This window comes from Egretta garzetta, unplaced genomic scaffold (genome assembly GCF_000687185.1).
Source record: "Egretta garzetta isolate BGI_Z169 unplaced genomic scaffold, ASM68718v1 scaffold333, whole genome shotgun sequence".
NCBI lineage: Eukaryota > Metazoa > Chordata > Aves > Pelecaniformes > Ardeidae > Egretta > Egretta garzetta.
In genome coordinates, this window is record NW_009259179.1 from 711,750 (window position 1) to 717,884 (window position 6,135).

Genomic DNA, 6,135 nt, shown 5'->3' on the forward strand with positions numbered 1-6,135 from the left:
GGAGCTCAAAGCACACAAGGTCTGCTGTGCTCTTCGTGAGCAGCCCGGGCTGGCCCCAACCAAACGCCCTCATGTCCGAGCTGAGCCGTGCCAAAAGCTCTAAAGTTCAAGCAAGATGACTGAAACTGCAAGCAGAGGGCCTTTGGCTGGGAATGCTGAGCAGGGGGGAAGGGGCTGATGCCCGACTGTCAGGCAGAGTCGATTGTCAAGGGAGCACTTAAATTTCAGACGCTCTAGACAAGCTTGCGTTAGAGGTGTCGGTGTTACCGCTGGAGCGCTGCCGCTTTCTCGAAACCAGAACGCAGTTCCGTTCCAGCTGTAAATGCATTAACTCACTTTCTGTGGTCCCCACGTGGTGGCAGGAACTGGGATCGCTCCAGTCCCGTGCTGGCAGGAGCCGAGCCAGGACTGGGCTTACACCCCATGCCTGCACCGCACAGCAAGCGTGGGAGTTATTCTCCTAATTTTAACTCTTCCATGCACTGCCGAGTTGGCCCATTTCGTTTAGCACCAGTATTTTCTGTACGTGGTGGGTGTTAACAGGTGACATGCTCGGGTGGGAGGAATGAAGTCCGGTCATAAACCCTTCAGAGGTTTTGAGCTAAGGAAAAAGTGGGATAGAACGGAGGGGCAGTGGATCTGCACTGTTTGTATCAAACGCGGCACAGGTCACTAATGCAACCAAACAACTGGAGTCTGAAGCACCACATCAGCTGGGCTTTGCTTGCTTTCCAGCAGAGAACAATATAGAACATAATCCTGAAAAATCCTCTGCATCCCAGGGCTCTGCCAAGGCTGGGCTTCCCCTCAAGCCCCAGTTCTTGATGCCAACGTAACAGCACGTGTTTTCATGGTACATCAAGTCCCTGGAGCCGCCAGCAACAAGCCCGGAGGGAGTTATCACCCTGCACTGGGTCGTGAAAGAATTCAGAACTTCAATTTCGGTGACCGGTGTCTCAAAGCAAACAAATAAACAAACAAACACACACACACAAACCCCCAAACCATAAATTGCCTGGGCACAGCGAAGTCTGCTTCCAAAATCAGGAAACTCTGTGTATAGGGGAGGGGGTACTTTTTATTTTAAAAAATTAAATAATAATTTAAAAAGGAACAGTAGAATTGGGTTTGCTGTTCCAGTAAGATGGGGTGGGGTGCACTGAAATCTTGCACCTCAACACGAGTGTCCTGGCACTGGGTGACAGAGCGATGGGGATGAAGGTTTTTAATGTGACCAAAGCCCTGGGAGCTTATGCAGAGCAGGGTCCTGCCGGGGGACCATGGCCAGGCCCGACCCAGAGGCCCCGCGGGGCCAGAATCCGCCAGGGGCTGCTCCTTGGCTGTAGAGCTGCCAAGCGAAGGGGCTGAGCGCATCCAGCGACGGGAACAGAGAGTGGTGCCCCAAAACCCAGCAGCTGCAAGGAACCTGGCCAGGGTTGGCACTGCTTGGTTTTTTCCAGCTATGGAAAGATGGGATCCAAGTGCACATCCATGGTATTTTCTGCAGGGAGACCCAGAAATCACAACTCCCCTCGGAGAAACTGTTTTCCAGGATTCTGTACAAAATCACTGCCTTCTGGGTGTCGGAGGAAGGTAAAAATATCCCCAAGAAAAAGCTTCTGATGGGGCTGCAGAATGTGTAAAAATGCTGGAATTGTTCTATGCTGGTTAACTATGAAAGCCAAGAAACAAACCAGGCCCAGCAGCTGCCAGCTGTGACGATGGGGAGGGGAATAAACACCCGACGCAGAGGCTGTGACATTCATTGACGCAACAGAACAACAGCAGGAAGGACACTGTAATTCCTGTAAGCTTTAAAACTTTATTTCAAATTACCCATGGTTTCCTTTTGTATTATCAATGCGCTGGAAGTTCACACTACTGGCAGACTGCAGGCAATTTAAAATAAAGTGTACAATATTCAGACACATTTATGTGTAACAGACTTACAAATTACGGAATGTATTTACAAACATACAGCATGGGATGAAGCTTTTAAATCCTCTCCTCTGTTAATTACACGTTTACACTGTTTTCAGAAATAACAAAATTAGATCGCTTTGTAAAACATCACAATATCTACACAAATGAATTTTTTAATGTCCAACTTTGCCTTAGAAGTCCTCTGTTTCTAAAACATTTTTTCGAAGAACCATTTATAGCCACAAAAGGGTAAAAATACCATTTGCCATTGCGTCACTACCGAGAACAACAGAGGTGTTCTTGGCGCTGTCAAAAGCTGTCCCTGCTTTATTTTAGAGGGGCCGCTGAGGTCGGGGCCTTTATGAAAGCCTCCCCCTTCAGAAGGGGGAGGACCCAAACCCCGGCTGTTTTGCCCTGACCACCGCAGTGCCATGGGGGACGCCCGAGCCGCTCGATCTCGAGCGTGTGACCTCGCCAAGCCCCAAACGCTGCTCAGTGCTCGACAGGGCGTGAGGAAGGACGGTGGCACAACAGAGTCAGCGTCTAAACACCATCAGGCACAGAACCCTCGGGTGGATTCCTCCCACATCCTCCAACACAAATGCCCCAGAGAGGAGAGACAACTGCCTCTTGAACACACAAAATAGAGTTTTATACAGGCTTTCTTTATAATATTCTTTCCATGGGATACAACAAAAATTGCACATAAATACACCGAAAACCCCCAACCCAATTTGCGAAACAGAACTGAAGTTGGTTTTGGTATGATAAATTAAATAAACCACATGATGAAACCTCAGGTTTGGATTTTTCTCCTAAACACCTGGTCAAGGATTAGTGTTTGCCAGCACGAAGACACAGGATTATCCACCAGGTCAGGCCAACATGGCCACCTACACCGCAGCTGCCGGAGCAAAGCCTGGCTTAGAACAAAGCCAGGGGTGGTGGGGACACAGCACCAGCCCGGCCCAGCCCCGACTGCCCTCGCCCTTCCCGTGGGCTGAGCTGCGGTGCCTGCACGCTGCGCGCCAGGGAGCGGCTGCGGTAACCAGACATGATGGGAAATGGCCATTTCTTGCAGTTCAGGCTCAACTCCCCACCCCGTTAATTCCTAAAAGCTACTACTAATGAAATGTCAAACTTCCACCGACCTGAACACCACTACATTTCATTTTCCCCAAGTGCTGGAAGCTGGACTGGAGCAACCACCGCACCCTCACAATTCCATGAAGGGAATGGTTTTCTTAAACCTGGGATATTTAAATAACCCACGGAGGGTGTGCTATTAAAAAGTTAATGTGCCCCTGTAACAACACAAATGACCTAATGTTGAAAACTGAGATGAAGTCAGCACCCCCCTCTTTCAAATTATGTGTGGAGGCAAACGTACGAGAAACACTGGTGGCCTGCGCTGTTGGCCGCCGGTGGCAGAATCTTCCGCTTGGCAAACAGCGGCAGAGACTTCAGCCGCTTCCATGTGATCCTGTAAGAATTACCAACCCTCCTTGCAAGCGAAACCAAGTGGAACTCGAGCCCTGCTCCAGAGGAAAGCAGGCCTGCGTGGAGCTGCGCTCTCCCTACCTGCATGGCAAGTTACCAGCACTTTCGTTCCTTGCAGGGCCCAGGGCTCTTACCCAGCATGAAAAGGTTTCTCTTTCCAGCCCTGCAGTTTTAAATACCCTTCAGGTGTTCTTCTCCACTTGCAACGTGATCAGCCAATGCCAAGCAGCAGCAAGTGGAATAATTATGTGAAGTAAAGGGATTCCACAGTCACCACAGCAGACCTCGGAAGAAATACGCGAAGCAAAACAGTGGAAACAGAACTGCAAATCAAAAGGGGAAAAATCCAGCCAAGACCAGTCCTTGCCAGCGTGCCCCGGCAGGTTTACTTCAGCAAAAATGACTTTTAGCTAGCCTGTTCCCATTTCTCCTTCTTTATCCCTCTGAAATCCTCTTGGCGTATTCTGCTTCAAACGCATCCCCAGATGCAAAACCGCCGATGCCTGAAGCCGGTCTCGGCCCCTGCGCACACCGTGTTATTAATAGTAGCATAATGTTCTGTGATGCTTTAAATTGGCCAAAACCTAACAAAGGAGCTGTACGGGTGGAGAACTGATTTTACAAGGTGGGGTTTTTTTTTTGGGGGGGGGGGGGGGGGGGCAGGGGGGAATTACTGTAACTGATCTGGCCTCGTCACCAGGACGACAGCACACAGAGCTGGGCTGTGTTTCGCAGGTCAACTTTCCAGCAAAACGCGAAAGTTGTCGGCTGCCTCTGCCATTCCTGTATACTGAATTTCCATTTTTATGTTAAGGGAAGAGGAAGGAAGTAACGGCAGTTCTGGAAAACCAGTGCATCTCTACATAAATTCCAACTATAAAACCCACAAAGAGAAGCCACCTTTTGCAGCAGATCGCTGCTTTTGCAGTATGCAGCCCACCCATGGAAACTCAGCAATTCTGTTCCTAAAATGATCAGTTTCTCAGGGGCTGGGACATCACCAGTGCTGGCAGGGCTGTGTGGGATGTTTCTACCCCTAATAACCGTGCTACTTGGTAACGGGTTTCTAATGGCTGGCGTGGCAGGCTGCAATTCTTTGCGCTGCAGTGAAAATACACACACGGTTCCTGATGGCATCGAGTCACGATTTGACAGAACTACGGAGTCACCGAACGCACCCCTATGTGACCAGCAGGGGAAGTGAGAGGAGGCGGGAGATCTCCCTCCGCTGACGTTGGAAACATTTTCAGATAAAGACACGTTAAAACCCAAACAGAAGGTGTCCCCAGCAAGAATGCTAATGCGATTAATGCGATTTGAACAGTTCTGGTTCAGTATCTTTTACTGAGATGTTTCTTGCGGAGGAAACGTGCAGTGTTTTTTCCCTTGGGAAAAAAAATTAATCTGTTTTTCCTTCAGATTTTAAGTAATGACGACACACCAACACAAGTTACAGCTACATGAGGGTCAACCCTGTTATCAAACACTGTAGGTTAAGATTGTGTGTTGCAATTTTTTTAATATATTATAGAAATAGCTGTTGTTCTTTGGAGGCAAAGAAATTCCCTTTCTTTGAACCCTGTGGGGAAGGAAAGAAATTTCATTCCCTCTGTGCTCACTGCAGCAACATCCTTTTTTTACAAATGAATTTCCCTAGGAATTGCTTTCCAAACTCTACACCTCTTCAGCCTACGAGGTCAGTTTCTACAGCTGGCTCCAACAGTCAGCCACCAGAATCCCCTGCCCTCCTCCCAATGAACTCTTTTTTTTTTTTTTTAAATAAGGGGCAAAAATATTGATAATAAAAACATTACTGGAAACTGTTGTGATCTCCAAAAAAATGGAGAAATGAAGTAAAACATTCCTGTCAGGAATCACGGAAACTCATTTCCTTAGAACAGAGCTCTGTGTGTTTGGATGCACTGCATGGGCAGTAAAGTCTTCACGTCCTTCTGCTTAGCCAAGGTAACCCAAAAGGTCCCGGAGGTCTTTACACAGCAGACAAGTGGTGAAGTTGCTGCTGCTTTGGGGGTGCCAGCTCCAGGAGCGCCTGGACAGTCACAGCTACCTGTGTCAAACCCTTCTCTTCTAAAATATGTAGAGGCAAACATAATTGCTCCTGAATGGGGAACAAAACAAAGACAAAAACAAAATGGATGAAAAACACTCAACTGAAAAGAAAAAAAAAATTAAGCAAAAGGTGACTGAAACATGAAATGTTATGGACAGCTAGCACACGCACAGGTATGAAATGAAATTTCAGCTTGTGACTGAAGAACCGTGAACCTGACTACGCAGAGGCAGCGGCCCTGGGGTAACCCTTGTGTTTATTAGCAGATTGTGCAGATAAGTATTTGATAAAGGATTGTGGGAGAAGTGGGGAATAACAAGTTGTCCTCTCTCTCTGCCCAACATGGAAACCAAAAGCAGATGAACATAAGGAGGGGGAAAGCTTTGCTTCAGCATGATGACCTTGCTACAACACAGGGTAAGAAAGGGACCATGGCTTCCTTTCCAAAACACAACTGCCTTTTTGAGGGAGTCCTCGTGGAACAAGCCTGTTCAGCTATTAAACGTGAGGGAAGACCTGGTTTAAAGCAGAGAATCATAGAAGAGCATCATAGAATTGTTTAGGTTGGAAAAGACCTTTAAGATCATCAAGTCCAACCATTACCCTAACCCTGCCATCCCACCACTAAACCACGCCCCTAA